The 17,866-nt window shown below is 46.5% G+C and overlaps 1 long non-coding RNA gene across 2 annotated transcripts in view; it reads right to left on the bottom strand.

Annotated features, from left to right (window-relative positions):
* LOC128597592 (uncharacterized) overlaps positions 1-16,308 on the bottom strand; it is a 66,127-nt gene extending 49,819 nt beyond the window's left edge. Inside the window, exons 1-2 of one of the 2 annotated variants that reach the window (XR_008383293.1) lie at positions 16,187-16,308; positions 14,787-15,067 (exon numbers count right to left, since the gene is read on the bottom strand). This is a non-coding gene — a long non-coding RNA (uncharacterized LOC128597592). Of the gene's footprint in view, positions 1-11,420; positions 12,478-14,786; positions 15,068-16,186 lie in introns of those variants that run through there. The other variant, XR_008383294.1, reaches the window with a different exon arrangement.
* Positions 16,309-17,866: the final 1,558 nt, after the last annotated feature.

Raw genomic sequence — 17,866 nt, 5'->3', positions numbered from 1 at the left:
CATCCAGGGAGTAAGACCAGGTAGGAGCCTGCCCACCTGTCCTCCCTGCCTCTGTCCACGCCATCCCTCCTACCTTTCCATGTCCTCCGCTCTCATCTTTGGAAGTCCCTGCTCCCTCCACCCCAAGGCTTTCTCTCTCCCTTCTCTAGTCTCCAATGATACTTTCCTCTCTAAGCCTGTTATGTGATTTCACTTGTTCGTTTACCTATTTATTTATTTATTTTCAGAGACAGGGTCTCTGTGTAACCCAGGCTAGAGTGCAGTGATGCCATCATAGCTCACTGCTGCCTTAAACTCCTGAGCTCACACAATCCTCCCACTTCAACCTCAAGTAGCTGGGACTAAGGTGAGAGCCACCACGCCCCAATAACTTGTTACAAATATTTTTAGAGACAGGGTTTTGCTATGTTGATCAGGTTGGTCTCAAACTCCTGGCTTCAAGTGATAATCCTGCATTGGCCTCCCGGGGTGCTGGGATTAAAAGCGTAAACCACCTCACCCAGCCAATGCCTATTATTTCAGAAGTTTATAATTTTCGCCCCTGAACAAGTAAGTATCTGCCAAAGGGAAGAATGACTGCTTTGATATGTATTGGTCTTGGCATGCCAGAAAGACAATAAGCAACTCAGGGAGGGCCCAGTTCTCATACTTCCGAGTGTTCCCCATGCGCCCCTGTGCCAGGCACAGGACTCCGGGTTAATCAATATTTGTGGACTAAAAATACATGTTGAACCAGCAGAGCTGACTGCACATCAGGAAGGACCTGGGCTCAATGCTCAAGAGAAGCAGACGCAGCACCCAAAACCCGCGGGACTCTGGACTCCCCACTCCATCATGGCAAGGACACACCAAGACCCCACCGCAGCACGAGACCCTGCCTACCTGCCCCAGGGCCCGAGGTTCCTGTCACAAAGCCACTGGACCTCATGATTCCCTGAACCCCAAAACAGCTCTGAGAAGCCCAGCTCTGCCCGCATGGACATCTAGAGCAGCTGGCACCCAACAAGCAGTAAGCCTCTTACAGATTAAAGGTCCTAATTTAAACCTCTATTTGAGGTATGACAAGTGGGTCAGCACTCTGCAGGCCGGTCAGTGCAGCTGGCAGAAGGAGAGGCGACTATGATGCGAGAGAGGGCCCTTCCTTCAGGGGAAAGATGGAGCCAGAGGTCACGGAACTAAATGGAGTCACTGAAGGGGGAGGCGGTTCATACCGATCCACCAGGAATCTCTCCCCACGTCATCTGAACTCTAACCTCCCTACGCAATGAACCAGAGAAGCAGAGAACATAAGGGCAAAATAACAAGTTGGAATGGCCTTCCTCTCCCTGCCCTGGCCTTGGTATTTGTGGAAGAAGGAAATACCCTGCTAAAAAATAAAATAAAAAATGTTTTGAAACAAGGAAATAGCTAATAAATCCAGAAACCAAGAGAAGAGAGAAGGAGCTGGGCATGCTGCATTCTAGGGAATCATACTCAAGTGGCAAGGGAAGGGAGGGCGACCTTTGCCCCTATCCCCTGGCTGAGGCTTTCCTGGCCTTTCTCCCTAGCTTCTCTGCTGCAGGAAACACCGGGCATGGGTAAGCAGCTGCAGACAAGCCTAGGATCACGCTGAGACAGCCTGATTCTGGCTGCTCTTTAAAAAAAGTCCTCTCACCACATCTGTCTCCATAGAGATGGCCTCTAGGGAAGTGGCTGGAACCCACTGTCTACACTAAGAGCACAGAAATCCTTCTATGACAATGTTTCTCAATTTTCTGAACCATGATTCACAGCAAGAAAGAAATTTTACACAGTGACCTGGAATATGCATACAGACACACTTGTACTTATGTATCTCTCTCTATATATAAACTGAAACAGTTTCATGAAATAATATTCATGTTTATTACATACACAATATTTTCTATTATATATATATATATATATTTTTTTTTTTTTTTTAACTGCTGGCTACAACCCACTAAATTGATCTCACCACCCATTACACATTGGGACCTGCAGTTTGAATGTCACTATGGAGAAAATGGAAGGGACTTTTAAAACTCCCTCACAGACTCACCTCCCAACAAAACCAAATCCCAGTAGACATCTGAGTGGGCAGGTTTGGCAGAGGTGAGGAAGTCTGAACCTCAACTGCCAAGTCCTTTCTCTGCGATATCCATCAAGTAGTGGCTACTCCGAGGTTCCCCTGTCTCTCTCAGGGCACAGGAGTTCTCTCCTCACACCTTATGGTGCCTTCTGGGGCTGGCCCAGCATCTAAGCACAATCCGGGGCAAGGCTGATTCTCAACCAATGTCCACTCGGATCAAGCGCTGCCTCACTGCTCCCCAAATGGCCTCCTCCACTGAGGGAACTTACCTATGACACACAAAGGCAGAAATGCCCACAACTGTGCAGCTGACGGTCTTTCATTTCCCCCAACACTCCATCTGTATATCAGACACCCTACAAAATCCTAGAGGACAAGTGGTTTGTTTTTGTTTTTTTTTTAATTGATGGTACAGAGACACTTTTATGGGATTTTTTTGACAACAGGAATAAAGCCAATCCAATTTTAGACTATTCTCAGCTCAGCCTTTCTGTTCTTCCGAAAGGTCTGTGAAATCTCACCACCACTGCCACCTCCTCCAGACAGTCCTCCCTGATGGATCAGGACTGCTGAGAATTCTTTAAACCCTAAAGCATGGTAATAAGAAAGTGTAATGACTCTTTTCCACACTACTGTTCCCACAAACGATGCACACTGCCTCACTGTGCCTGTTATTACTGTCAGGGTGGGTATCTGAGCTAGAAACTATGTCAAAGAAAAAAGGTAGTATACACAGTCAATATTCTGAATTTGTTAAGTTTTAAAAATTAAAGTTTTTTCTTATGTCTTCCCAGGTAAGCTTTTTTTGTCCCCTGCTAAGTGGAGAAAACACTCCTTTCATGTCAGTGTACAGGCCATACAAGTCCAGAATGCCTCTGCCTCTGCAGGACACTTGGTTGATTCCCAAAGACTGTGGGGTAAAAAGTGTCTGATTGCTGTCTTAAGACCTCAGTGAGCATTTGACAGCTCACCTAGCCTATAGCAAGGTTTCATAACTTGAGACCTGTGAAGCCTCTGACAGAAAATGTCAAATACTGAGCTATTGTAATTTGTTTTTTCCTAAGAGAGAGAGACTATAACAAACTGTGCAAAAAGAAGTAAAGAGAGGGCAGCGCCTGTGGCTCAAAGGGTTGGGCGATGACCCCCTATGCCGAAGGTAGTGGGTTCAAGCCCAGCCCCGACCAAAAACTGAAAAAAAAAAGAAGTAAAGAGCCACCGAAACCAAATTCTTAGAAGCAGATCAAGGCCCTGCCAGGACTGCCACTCCCTATCCACAGACAGCCCCTCCTCTGCCACGTACACTCTCTCCAAGGACCCAACCACCTTTTACCAACAGGCCATCTCCTCCTTCATCTCTGGGCCTTGGCGCTGCACTTCAAGGTTAAGTCCCACTCACCCCTAAACACCTACTTGTTAACAAACACCTATTTACAGATACTGAGCACCTGATGGGGGCCAAGCACCATGCTGGGCTCTGAGGATACAGCCATGAACAAGACAGATGAGATCATGCTTCCGTTCCAAGAGATGCCCCCAATTCTCAACCTGCTTTCTAGCTAATCCAGCAATGTCTTACCCTTCATTTGTGTTCCTTTTATGCATTATCATCATTATTTTAAGTGAAGGTGTCTGTCTTACTGACGTGTCTCATCCTCTCCCATCCCCACCCCATCCCATTCACAAAGAGAAAAAGACACAAAATCTTTCACACAGGACACCGCATACCAATGTGCCATACCATCAGTGAATGCTGACGAGTTCACCACTGGTCCAAGTAGCAAACACTAGTCCTCTGGGGACAAGCACACTCAGGGAGACAGTCCCTGCTGTAGCACATGGAGGCTTCTGTTCCACAGTCTGCCCTTCTTGTTCTAGCTGTTCATCTTTCAAATTGTGCTGCCGGTCATGGTCACAGCAATTGGAAAAACAATTCCAAGGTAGGTATCCAGCTGACCTACCTTCCAGGCAATCAAGGTGGAGGAGAAGAGTATCTGTCAGCATATGGTTAACTGACAGAAGACCCAAAACAATGTTTCAAAGACACGCCACCTCTCGCTTTAAGAAGAGACCTGGCTACTACAGCTACGATGGCCGTCTCTTCCAGCAGTCCCTGCCACCTCACTTCCAGAGCAGCATGTGAGCACAACCATCCACTCCTTAAATCATAACACAGCAGTGACTACAGCAGCCACTATATTTGCCACCTGTCAGATCCAGAAGGTTGCACAGCCAACAGCATCAAGACCACAGTGCTAGGCCAAGTGCAGTGGCTTACACCTATAATCTCAGTGCTTTAGGAGGCCAAGTTGGAGCATTGCTTGAGGCCAGGATTTGAGACCAAGCCTAAGCAACATAGCAAGACCCTGTCTTTACAAAAAACAAAGGCAAAAAGATTAGCCAGATATGGTGATGTGTACTTACAGTTCTAGCAACTTGGGAGGCTGAGACAAGAGAATTGCTTGAGCCTAGGATTTCCACATTACAGTGAGCTGTGATCAGGCCACTGCACTCCAGCCTGGGCAATAGAGCAAATGACCCTGTCTCTTTAAAAACAAAACAAAATAACAACAAAAACTTCACACAATGATGCTGTTTTGCTATGACAAAAGCTTTCACCACTGCTAATGAAATGGCTCTATTAACCACCAAAGAAGTATGAGTACCAGACTTTCTTGTCTAAGAAACACAATGTTATGACACTGAGGTCACAGAACGGATCTACTCCCCAGCATTATCCATTCAAACCCAGCACTGGTAAGTACGAGGAGCAACAGAAAAGACAAAACTCAACCCTTGTGTCGATTAAAGATTGGGTAAAAATGAAAGATTAATACAGAAGAACCAATTAGAGCAATCACCTCTGATGTGGCATGTATAAGAAGATCCATTAGGATGGAGAAGAAAATATTAGGATGAAAAATAATAAACTTTATTTATTATTACAGAAACTGGCACGGGAACACTCCCTTGTGTATTGGGTGCTGGGTGTTGCTATCTGTTGAGCTACAGGAGGCATCCTTGTGTCTAGGCAGGAGATTCAAACACAGAAGGGTAAACAGTGGTACCCCCTTGTCTGCTAACTTAGTACAGCTTACCTGTGCCTTGTTAAGCAAATTTAAAGACATTGTATCTTAAATACAATGAATGATAGTCCTTTGTCACCAGAGCATGATACTTAAAAATCACGTGACCTTCTATCACTGATTATATCAGGGGGAAGTACCTGAGCGGCTCAACATAAAAGTCAAGAACTATAATTTTTTAAACCAGAAAACAAAATTTACCAACCTTTTCTGTAATGAATATTTGTAAGAAAAATGCTTCTTAATGAGTATCTGTAAATAATTATTTAACCTATCTCTTTAAGGTGAAGGTGGCATTTCTTTTTAAATGGTTAGGAAAGCCATTGCTCTTCAGAGAGGATTTTAAAAACAGCCACTTAGAAATCATTCCCACCATTATGTGACCCACCATTGCCAATTTCAATACAAGGACGTCATCTCTAACATCTCCTATCTGTGCACACACTCAAATCAGAATATCAAAATTTGTTTTAAAATTCCCCCAAATGAACTATTTCTGATGTCTTGAACCCACTTACAACATACAAAATCACTAATGTCTCCAATGAGTTTGCAAGAATAACTAATTGATATCAAGAAAGACTGAAATGTATTAGCTGGATTTCAACAAAAATTTTTGCAGAAACTGGTAGATGTAAATAAAAAACAAGTATCAAGATTTCTTAAGTATAATCTAGGATGCATTTCTGCCAGCAGGATCTGTGAGGTCTGAATTTCAAATTGCAAGTGATACCAAGATATTCTGAAACAATAAAGTATGCTCAATTGCAATACTCTTACTGAAAAAAAAAATGCTTCTTAATAATTCATTCCATTTAATTCTTCAATAAAATATCTATTTCTTTTAAATGCAGGTACCATTCCACACCCTGGAATACAGCAGAGAGCAGAACTAACAAAAATCCTTGCTCTCATGGAGCTCTCATTCCAGTGAGGAGAGAGAGAAAATATACTAATAGAATGTTCCTTATGGCTCAATTCACAATTGCTAAAAGGTGGAAGCAACTCAAGTGCCCATCAACCCATGGATGGATTAACAAACCATGGCATATGTATCCCATGGAGTACTGCTCAGCCATAAAAAAGATGGAGACTTTACATCGTTTGTGTTTACCTGTATAGAGTTGAAACACATTCTTCCTAGTAAAGAATCTCAGAAACAGAAAAAAAGTCTCCACTGTACTCAATACTAAAATGAAACCAATATATGAACAACTACACATCATCTAGCAAGGGGAGGAGGGAAGGCAATGGATGGGCTCTCACCTGATGTGCAAAAGGTAAGGGTGTTCAGCATGCCCCCGGGTGAAGGGCTCAACAAAGGACTTGAGTACAACTCAAACATTACCTTAGAAATGAAAAAAAAAAATGTACCTAAACATATGTACTCTCATATTAATCTGAAAGAAAAAAAAATATATATATATATCTCACACATTAAATGCTAATGGTGACTATGGAAAAAAAGCACTGCATGAAAGGGATGCAGAAAATACTAAAAGATGCTGGGCAGGGGCAGCGGTGCATTGAGAAGGTAACACATCTGAAAACAGACCCAAAGGAAGTAAGAGATTCCGCTCCAGAGGCACCTGGGGAAAAGCATTCCAACAGAGGTTAGGAATCAAAGGTGAAGGAAAGGCCTCATAGTATATCTGAGGAACAGCAAGGAGGCCAGTGATGTGGGAACGAATGCAAGACCAAGACGGGAAGAGCAGCAGGTGATAAGAACACAGGCATATGGGGCCGGCGGCGCCTGTGGCTCAATGAGTAAGGCGCCGGCCCCATATACCCAGGGTGGCGAGTTCAAACCCAGCCCCGGCCAAACTGCAACCAAAAAATAGCCGGGCGTTGTGGCGAGCGCCTGTAGTCCCAGCTACTCGGGAGGCTGAGGCAGGAGAATCGCCTAAGCCCAGGAGTTGGAGGTTGCTGTGAGCTGTGTGACGTCACGGTAATAAAGTGAAACTCTGTCTCTACAAAAAAAAGAACACAGAAGTAAAGCGAGGCCCAATCACAAGGACCCACGCTGTGCAACGTGCGCGACGAGCAATGTAAGGCGACTAAGCACAGGAAATGCAGCTGGTACAAATGAGAACGTGCTGTGAGTGAGACATGGTACAAAAGAAAAAGAAAACTTCAGAAAAAATGAAAACAATGTAACATTTCTCAGAAATGAAAATGTTTGACACACACATGTCAAATAAAATACACCAGTAAAGTTAATTTCAACAATTTCATTTTCCTGACCATTTTCTTTTATAAAAAAATGTTATAATTACATATATGGCTGTCATGTGTAGCTCACATTATATTTCTATTGGACAGTGCTATGTAAGCTGTAGGGTTTGTGGACCACAGTAAGGACTACGGGTTTTACTGAAAGAAGTCACTGCAGAGGTCTAGGCACAGCAGGGCATGATGGGACTTGGGTGTCACAGGCCTGCACTGACTGCTAGGAAGACATCACCCTGTAAGGGGCAAAGGAGAAGCAGTTGAGAGATGATGGTGGGTTGGACCAGGGTGGGGGCAGTGGAAGTAGCTCTGATAGGTCAGATTCTAGAAATATTTTGCAGAGTCAACAAGACTTGATGGATCAGATAAAGAACATCCAAGAAAAGGAGAAGTGAAGCATGACCAGAGGTGTTTTGCATGAGCAATTGGAATGATGGCATTCCTGCAAAGAAGATGGGGGAGATGGCAGGAAGAACATGTTTTGAGCAGGAAAACCAGGAGTTCAATTCTGGACATGTTCAGTGAAATATCTATTAACTTCAAAGCTGAAATATTAAATAGGCACAGGAGTACACAGGTCTACAGTTCAGGAGGGAACTTAGGCTGGGGACAAATAATTGGGGTTCATCAGCATATAGATTTAACTTTTCATCGTGAAAAATTTTTAACACAAATAAAACTAGAAAGAACAACATAAGAAACCCCTAAGTACTGATTACTCAGCTTCAGCAACTATCGTTGATGGTCAATCTTGTTTACCTCCCAGGATTACTCTGAAGCAAGTTCTAGACATCATTCCTATGGATGGTATTTAAAGCCGAGGGACAGAAGAGGATCACATAGAGACTGAGAGGAGATGGAGAGGAGGGGCCTCAGTCCCTTTAATAGTTAGGTCAGGGAGTTGACACACCAAGAAGGAACAGTCAACATGGCAGGCGGAAAACCAGAAATATACGCCCCAGAAACCAAGTGAAGAAAGAGCGTCAAGGGAGAAGGTATGACCAGTGGCGCTAAGCACGACTAAAGAGCTGGAATGAAGACTATGAAATGACCACTAGACTCAGCATCGTGGACGTCACTGGTTGAGAGCACTTTCATTTGGAGCGCTGTAATTAAGGGGGGGCATGAAAAGAGTAAGGACTGAGCACTTTGCGGGGGGAGAAAAATGAGGTAGCTGCTGGGAGAAGCAGGGTCAAAGAAGGCTTTTTTAAGATAAGAAAAACAGCAGCCTATGGAAATAACCCAGCGGCAGGAAAAAGTGGTGATGGCGAATGAGAAGGAACATGTGCTAAGGAACATCTTGAATAGTTGTGGGGAATAAAATTCAGTGCAAAGAAGAGGGCTACGCTTAAATAAGACCAGAAATAGTTCATGCAGAAGGAAAGTAGAGACTGTATCACGGCCATTTGAATTTTTATTTTGTATTTTATAATACATAAAATATTGCATATAAATTATAAATATATACACACACACAAAGGGAGTTGCTCAAAACTTTTAACTGATATGAGCACATGTTCAAAATAATTAAAGACCACTTTATTAGAAGAAAAGAAAACATATTATCAAACCCTAACTCACATGGCCCTCAGTGACAAGGAAATGTTTTATCATGGTATATTAAATGTATTCTGTATTTTTCTAATATATTCTTTATTATCTCTGTAATAAAGAGTATCTCAATAAAAGATCTAGGAAAGGAAAAGAATATTAATCTTAATATGTGAGGATGTATTTTTATTAACCAAGACTTTAAAAAAAAAAAAAAAGAAGGCTTAGACACTACAATCCAGAAACTGTAATACAGCTACATTTGAACTATGAATGCAAAACTATAATAAGAATTATGGACCATTCTCAAAATTGGAGTGTCACAAGAACCCAAGTCTGATTACTTTTTTACATAGAGAAATGTAAATCAGTTAAAAGATTTTATTAGCAGAACAGGACTGAATTGTACCATCGGATTCTGCTACGGAGATAGTGTGGCTACCCAGCAAAGTATACTGCTCAGCAAACAACAACAAATCAAGAACATAGGCTTCATCAAAGTAGCACAGCTGTTAGAGTGCAGGTCACATGGCTATGAAATAAAGAAGCCACAACTGGTTTCTTGAGTAGTTCTAGTGGCATCTCTCTCAACCACATAAAATGACAGCATGAAAACAAGAACACCAAGCCCTAAAACATGAAGGATCTGTCTGCACAGGAGTGATCGTCATGGTCACTGAACTCAGCTGGGGTGAACACCTGGGGACTAGTAACAAGAAGCAGCTCTCACATGGTTGGACTGCAAGCTCCAGGTCAGTAGGCCCCTGTCTGACTTTTCACAGGTGTATGTCCAGTGTTCAGTATAGTACCTGGCACAGGGCAGGCTCTCAAGAAATAAAGGAAAAACTGACTAGTTACCATAAATCATACAGGCAAGAACAATAATGAAAAACACTCAAAATCTGAGTTCAATAAACTGAGAAAAGCTGCCGATGGCAGCTGACTAGAAATACAAGTGGGCAGCTAAGTAAATCTGAAGATAGAACTGAAAAACATATTTTAATAACCATAATCTTTATTAACAGAGACTTTGAGATTTACCATCAACTAAATGAAACAGGTAGATCTTGTTTGGTGCCTGATTCAAACCAACCCTTAAGAGAAAAAAATGTGACAATCAGGGAAATTTAACCACTGTTTGGATGACAGGTGATGTTTAGGAATGACTGCCTTTTCAAGATGTAATACTACTACTGGCATTAGGGTTTTAAAAGGTATTATCTTTTAAAGATACACAATAAAAGATTTATGAATGAAATGGTATAGTATCTGTGATTTGCTGTAAAATAATCCATAAAGGGGGTAAGGAAAAGGTGGGTGGAGGTATGCATGAAATGAAAGGCCAGGTGTCAATCACATGTTGAAAACCTGGGTGATGGAAACATTGAGGTGTATCAGGCTCGCTCTCTCTACCTTCATATACCTGTGAAATTTTCCATAGTCAAATTTAAAAAAAAAACTAGAGCAACCGTAACATGAAACCACTGTTAATTTCCTTGCATTTGCCCCATCACAGCCAAGTAACTGAATGGTTTTCTTCCTCATACATGAACCCTCATTTCCAAGGAGACCTGCAGAACAGACCCAAGTCCCGTTTTTTCTTCCTCCCTGCCATCATGTTCATCTATGACTCGCTTTGCCCCTGCTTTCCTCCTGGGGGGAGATGCACCCATGTTTGCTCTGACACTGGCTCCTACTCTCCTTCCAAATCTTCCCTTCCCTGCCACTGGCTGGCTCTTCCTTCTTCTCCCAGCTCTCCCGGGCTTTATCCAGTGATGCTGATTGCCTCTTACCCATCCCTTTGAACCAGGTTCATGGCCCTAGTGCAAATTGACTCTCTAGTGCCCCATGGCTTTAAGCTTTCCCTACCCTTTTTTCTTTAAAGGCAGTCACATTACCAGTACATAAAGGTATGTCCACCTTTCCCCAAATCTGTCACACTTTCTGTTATGAGCGCCTCTCTTCCTCCACTTACCTACTCAGATCCCTCCTGTACATTTCCAGGACAAGACCAAATAAGGATGGGTCAGTCAATTAAATATCTGCATGCCTACCGTGTGCCAAGCTCTGTACCCAGCACTGGGGCAACAGCAAAGAACAAGACAGAGGGAGATATGCTCCTTTGAAGCATATGATCTAGTGCAGCTGGAATTGACATTGATTCAACTGTCCAGACTAGACTGAATCCTTTATTGACCTCTGTATCCTGAGAGCTTTGCACAGTGTCCAACACATAACAGGTTCCTAATAACTATCTGGTAAATGAAATCAATGTTCCTCCAAATCACTGCACTTGTCTCAACTTGAGTTTAACTCCATATAGTACAGGGTCACGCAAAACTCTACAAATGAAAAAGTACTTAGAGAAGACTTTCTGGTGAGGACCTTTTTTTGATGAGAACAGCCTCTGGGGAAAATGTGTGTGTGTGGGGGGGGGTATGAAGGAAGGCTCCGAGAGCCAGGCTTACCATTACCAGCTAAAAGCAGCTCTGGGTGTGCTCAGCTTCTGTCTTCTTTGCTATTCTGGATTGTCTGCTCCCTCCTCCCACTGCCAGCCTCCTCCCTTCCAGCTGCAATGGGAATAAACCTCAGTCACCCCTGTCCCCCCACCGCACTTAGAGCACGCGGTTTCCTCTTGCTACCAACATGTCTCACTTCCTATCTCAGCCCTGAACAGAACTGCCCCAACTGCTGGGCTGTTGCTGTTCTGTAGCAGCGAGAACTTTAACCCTATTCCTAGCCAGGAGTTTCATTAAGACTCCAGTTTGAGAACTAGGACAACAAAGTAGAAACAAGGACATAGGAGGATTCTGTAAAGGTTGGCTGCAAGAATACTGAATGCGGATTCCAGTCTCAAGCCAACACAGACACAAAGCCCACCAACTCCAAGCTCAGGGCCTTGTTCTGACAGAGTGGATGTGTGCCATGTTTAGGCAGACAGGGTAGGAGGCTTTCTCTGCAGCAGTATCTCCTGGGCTTTGGCACTAACGGGGGCAGTGAGGTCAGCATGCTGCAGGACTTGGTGGAATTGATGAGCCTCCCCTTCTCATGCCTCTGGGTTTGGGTTAGTCCAAACTCCTCTGCATGGGCTGAGAAATCAGAATGAGATAGAGGATAGCCTGTCACACTAAGGCCACAAGTCAGCTCTGCTGAAGAACTTGGCCTCCGGGATCTAGGGAAAGCACTGAAAATGAAAGGGTTTTACCAGATACAAAACTACTATTTGGAGATCTGATGCCAATAATTTCCTATCTCAACTACCAGATTATCTTCTCATGGGATTACAACAGTAAGGCCTAATATAAGATCTTCAAGAACTCTAGAAATCTGAAACAGCCACAGTAAGCATCCTTAGTAGAAAGCCAGACACTTTTCTGGTAGCCTATAGTAGGGGTTGGCAGACGTTTATCTTACAGGGCAAGATACTTAATATTTTAGGCTTATGAGTCATGTGGTCTCTGCTGCAACCACTCAGCTATGCCACTCTAGCATAAAACTAGCCACAGATAATACACACACAATGGGCATGTCTGTGTTCCAATAAAACTTTATTTACAAAATAGGCATCTGGCCCATGGATCACAGTTTACCTATCCCTGGTCATTGGGAAAACCTGCTCTTCCAGCATTTCCATGCTTGAAAGAAAAACAGAAGCCACCATCACCTGGAGGGCTCCCATCCACTCTGGGGATAGGGGCTTACTCCAGGGACCAGGCCTCTCTCCCTGCTAGTCGGTCCCACAGGGCACTAAAGAAATCTAGTCTACTTATTCAAAAAGCCTGGTCTTTATCACAAACCTAGGCAATGGAGGAAAAAGATACAGACATCAAATCCAAAGGTTTCAGTGCTAGAAAAACTTAGGTCCCTTCCACTAGACAGGTAAGCCTTGAAAAGGAAGTGATGTATTCAAGATCACATAGCTGGCAAAGGTCTTCTTTCTGTCCAGTGCTCTTTTTCCTCCAGGCTATGAGTGAAAAAGAAGCATATCAACGGCATGCTGATAAAGCCCAAGGATTAGGGCATGCTTCTACAGCACATCCTGGGGCGATGTGCGAATGGTACAGGACAGGTCAAGGGTAGAGCTTGGGGAGGTAAGAGTATGTGTGCATGTGTGTATGTATGTGTGTTGAGTGCTTTCTTGAAAGCAACATTTCTAAAAGTGTATCACACATGATTCTCCCAAGCAAGCTTGAACCCTAATGTTTCTATTTCTGTCAATCACTGGGGCTCAAAATTCAGTACCTTCTCTTCCCCACATTCTGTCCCCAAGCCAAAGTGGCTCTCTGAACTATCTCTTCCTCTCCATTCCCACAGGCTCCACCCTAACCCACCACCTCCAATCTGGGATATTGCCAGATTCCTGTCTGGGGCCCCAGATTCCAGCCTTGCAACAATGCCAGCTCTTCCCCCATATACTCATCCTCCTCCCCTCCACTGTAATCTCTTCAAGGTCAAGGCCTAGTGCCGCTTACCTCTAGCTGCCTAGCTTCCAGAACATCACCTACAGCTAGGGCAGTGGGATGGTGGAGGTGAGTACATAATAAATGCTGATGAATGAATCCTAGTTTTCAACACAATAACAACACAAGAAATCCCAGGCCTTCCCTAGTTCACACAACCTGGAGCCCAGACTGCCAAGCTCTGCAAGCCCTCTTGTTATCTCACTCATCCTGTCCACCCAGCTCCTACCATTCTAGAGATGGACTCTCGTCTCCATCTAGCTCATCAATGCCTGACCCTCCTTGTGTACCAGTCATTCTTGCATCCACATCTCTGCCCACGCTCTGCTCACCCTGCCCTGCAATGACGTCCATGCCCTTCCCCCTTCATCTACTCCAACTCCTACGCAACTGCCAATTGCCAAGCCGGGGGTGGGGGAGATAGGGGATGCAGGAAAAAGGGTGATAATAAAAAATATTTGGGAAAAGGGGACGTGATGAGGATACATTGGGGTCTCTCTGATCCCTGAAGCCATCACCCTCCCAATGGGTCGCCAGCAATTAGAGAAGGAAGAGGCGGAAGGAGGAGCCAGATTTTTCCACTGAACGAAAGGCATGATTTTCATCACTGCTTCTGTTGCCCTGGTAACCAGGGACAGCCCAGTGGAGAGTACAGTAAAAGAACACCATGTTTATCTTTGCTGTCTGATCTGCTTCCCTGTACACCCTTCCCTGACCATCTAATCCCCTAGCCCCACTCCAAACCTCTCATACCACCACCATCCTTCTAGTCACACATGCTCAAAATCTCAAGAGCATTGCTGATCCCTCTCTCTTTAGCCAACCTGAAGTATTATGTGTTCTTCCATTACAACATTCTGGGGGTCATCTCACCACACCCACCTGCCAGGCCAAGGACCCCAAGAACAAAGAACTGACCTCAAAGCCCAAGAAGGGCATCATTCCAGACAGGACAAGCAGGGCAGGAAGGTGATAAAGGCTGCCTGGCCAACCCCTCTTTCTCACCCCCTAGACACCTGGTGTGGTATAGGCCTTGTTCTCCCAGCTCCCCTCCTCTGTCTGGGATCAGGAGCCAAGTTGGGGATGGGAGGAGTGGGTCCACCCACAAGCTTCCACAGATCCTACCTCCTACACGGACAGTGTCTGCGTGACCTGAGAGTGGAGACACAGCACTCGCCCTGAGAGATTATATAAGTGTTATATAACATGGTGGCACCAATAAGCACACAGGAGCAGTTGTCGACTGCCAGGGACAGGCCAGGGGTGGAACCAAACCGAAGGGGCCGGAGGTACAGCCCTCTTGCCACCAATGCCAAAGCAGCCCCAGCCCTGTCTATACCTACTCCTTCCACCCCAGAGGACGCAGAGAGAAACTTGCCTGGCTCTGCATTCTTCTTCCCAAGCTGGGCAGCAGGGAGGGGCCACAGCACCATCACCACCTTGGCCCACAGCAGCCTCTGTCCATCTGGCTTGAGGTGGTCTGGCTGCCCTTCCCACAGAGGAGAGCCAGGGATCTGCTCAAGGGAGGGATGTGGGCCAGCGGCCCCTTCCTCTCTGTCCTCCTACTACACTGTGCTTGTTTGGGGAACAAGTGCTGCAACAGCTCCAGGATTGGCTGGGCCAGCCGTCCCTCTGCTCTGTCATCTGCTGTTCCTCTAAAAAAAAAAAAAAAAAAAAAAAAAAACAAAACAAAACAAACCGAAAGGGAAAGAAAAAAAAAATAATGAGCACATTTAGCAAATCCCAAATCCCAAATTTTGGCCTATGGCTGCAAACAAAACCTGAAGAAGGGGTCCTAAGGAAATTACCCTATTTGCCTGCAGCCCCCATCTCCCACATATCCTGGCCAACCCACCAACTATGTACTTAGGCTGTAAGCCTGAAGATTGCCCTTCAGCCCTGGATACCCCACCCCTGCCTTATCTCTGCAGCCGCCTCAGTTGGCTGCCCCAGGCACCCCACCTCCACTCCCCTGCAGCCCTTATCTCTGCAGCTGCCTCAGTGGGAGCTTCTTCAATCCTGGGCATTCCCCCTCCCCCCTCTGCAGAGTGCTCAGTCTGTGGCTCCTGGATATGCACAGGGGAACCAGGAGGCCAGCTGGGGGGCAGTTGGGACCAGGTCTTCATCAGACTCCTTCACCATCATCATCACACCCACTTTATTAATTCTGGGGGGTATAGGGGCCTGAACAGAGACAGAGCCCAGTGACATCTCCGGCAGCACCTGCCCTCTCCCGAGCTATGTCTCGGGCCTTCCCGCCTCCTCCTCCACGCGCACCTCCGCGCCCCCTGAAGAAGGGGGGAGAAAGAAATACGCATTAATATCACGAGCTTTGGCGCACCATCCCTCGCCCCCTCAACCACCTGTCTCTGAGCTCTCCCTCCCCCATAGCCTTCCTCAACTCCAGGCGCCCCCTCTGCTGCAGAGGGGTACCACGCCCACTGCGGAGCGCAGAAATGGAAGTGGGGAGCGGGTAGGGGCTCACGTGGGGGGTGAGGGGGCTGCTCATCCACCTCCTCGCCCAGCCCGCCCCGGCCTTAGAACCCAGGGCCCGCCCGGGCTGCTCCAGGCCGCGATCTGCTCCCACCCCCGCGGTGAGGGCAGCAGCGCCCAGAGGGACGCTCCGCATGAGGCGGGGGTGGGGCGCGACTAGGGCGCAGCCCGGACCCCTGGCGTCGCCCCCTGGGAAACCACCCGGCCCCGGGACGTTCGGGGACCGCCCTGCGGGCTGGGCCCACAGTGTCCGCTCCCACCGGCCAGGGCCCGGTTCTCACCTCAGCGGCCGCCTCTCTCCCGGGGGGCTGCGCAACCCGGCTGGCCGTCCCCTAGGCGCCCAGCGGCAGGCGCGAGATGCGCAGCCGCTGCGGACGCCGGCTCCGCGGCGACCGCTTCCCGGGCGTGTGAGCTCAGCCCGCCCGCGCGCCCGCGCTTCCCACGCTCAGCGCCCCGCGCCGCGCCACCCAGCGGCCACGTCGGGCACCGCATGCTCGCGTCCGGGAAAATCTGCCGCAGCCGGGGCGACAGATTTGGAAATTCCCAGAATTTGACCACGGGTTTGCGGCGGGGCGGGGGACCTGACGGGTCGTGTGACTGTCCCCAGCCTTGGAGCAGAACAGCTCCCACCCACCTGACTCCGAAGGAGATTCCAGAGTCTTAGCAAGATACATTATATGGGTATCGCCCTGCTCCTCTGACCTTGTCTCCCTGTATTTTCTCCCAGGACGGTGGAAACGGTCGGGATTCGGGAAGGGCAAAGGACGGCAAGCTCTTGGGGCTGACATTGCAAGGTCTCCATGGACCTCCCTAAAGACCCGAGGTGTGCACTGAGTCACTTTCGAGCTTTTTAAAAAAGACACGCACGGATGCCCCAGTCTCCCTGCAATATCTAACTTGGGAGATGTGGAGTACCGTTTTTGATCTTTTCTCGTAGCTAGACCCTTTTGAGAATTAGGGGAGAGCTGTGGGCCTTCTCTCGCTCTCCCCCCCCAAATATGAAAGCATACAGAAGCACTGTTTTGCACAGTATTTCAGGCAACTCTATAACTTAACATGGACCCCAGTTTAAGAACTCAGTCTCTGCAGACGCTCTGTGACCGTGGGAGATGAGCTGGTGATTACCCGAATCCGTTGTCATCTTCGTTCATGCTGTTTCCTCCTTCAGGAATATCTCCACCAGACTCCAGTCCCACATTTCCTCCTACAGAAGTCCCACCTCTCCTTTACGGCCAGCTCCAAAGCCTCTTCCTCCTCGATTTTCCCACTCTGAAGTGCCATCTATGACCTTGGTTCTCTGGGAACATATTTTTTTATGTCTTCTATGCCTGTTAACATGATATACATACACGTGTAGTTACTTCTGTGATCAGTTGTCACATGTCTTCTTTTAGATTATAAACTCTTATAAGATCAGTTTTCCCAGGCTGGGTGGGGTGGCTCCCGCCTGTAATCCTAGCACTCTGGGAGGCCTAGGCGAGTGGATTGCTTGAGCTCAGGAATTCGAGACCAGCCTGAGCAAAAGCAAGACCTGGTCTCTATAAAGAGCCAGGCGTTGTGGCAGGTGCCTGTAGTCCCAGCTACTTGGGAGGCTGAGGCAAGAGAATGGCTTGAGCTCAAGAATTTCAGGTTGCTATGAGCTGTGATGCCACGCATTCTACCCAGGGTGACAAAGACAGACTCTGTCTCAAAAAAATAAATAAATAAAAATAAGATCAGCTTTCCCCTCTGCAACAACTAAAGGGCTTTACATAGTATCCCCTTGACAAATAGTCCCTAAATAATCAAAGAAGCTGGGATGGAGAGGGACATGAGGCCCACAGGGGCCCAAAGAGATGAATGCCTTTGCTCCAGAGAAACCTGTACTCTTTCCCCGGCCCCCTGCACACCTCAGTGCCTGGAAAACAGAATCCTCAAGGTAGCAGACCTACTCATTCATTCCACCTCCTCTGGACAAAGCA

The sequence above is a fragment of the Nycticebus coucang genome, chromosome 10 (genome assembly GCF_027406575.1).
Source record: "Nycticebus coucang isolate mNycCou1 chromosome 10, mNycCou1.pri, whole genome shotgun sequence".
NCBI lineage: Eukaryota > Metazoa > Chordata > Mammalia > Primates > Lorisidae > Nycticebus > Nycticebus coucang.
The sequence above is the reverse complement of the archived record's forward strand: the minus strand, read 5'-3'. Positions and strand labels throughout refer to the sequence as shown.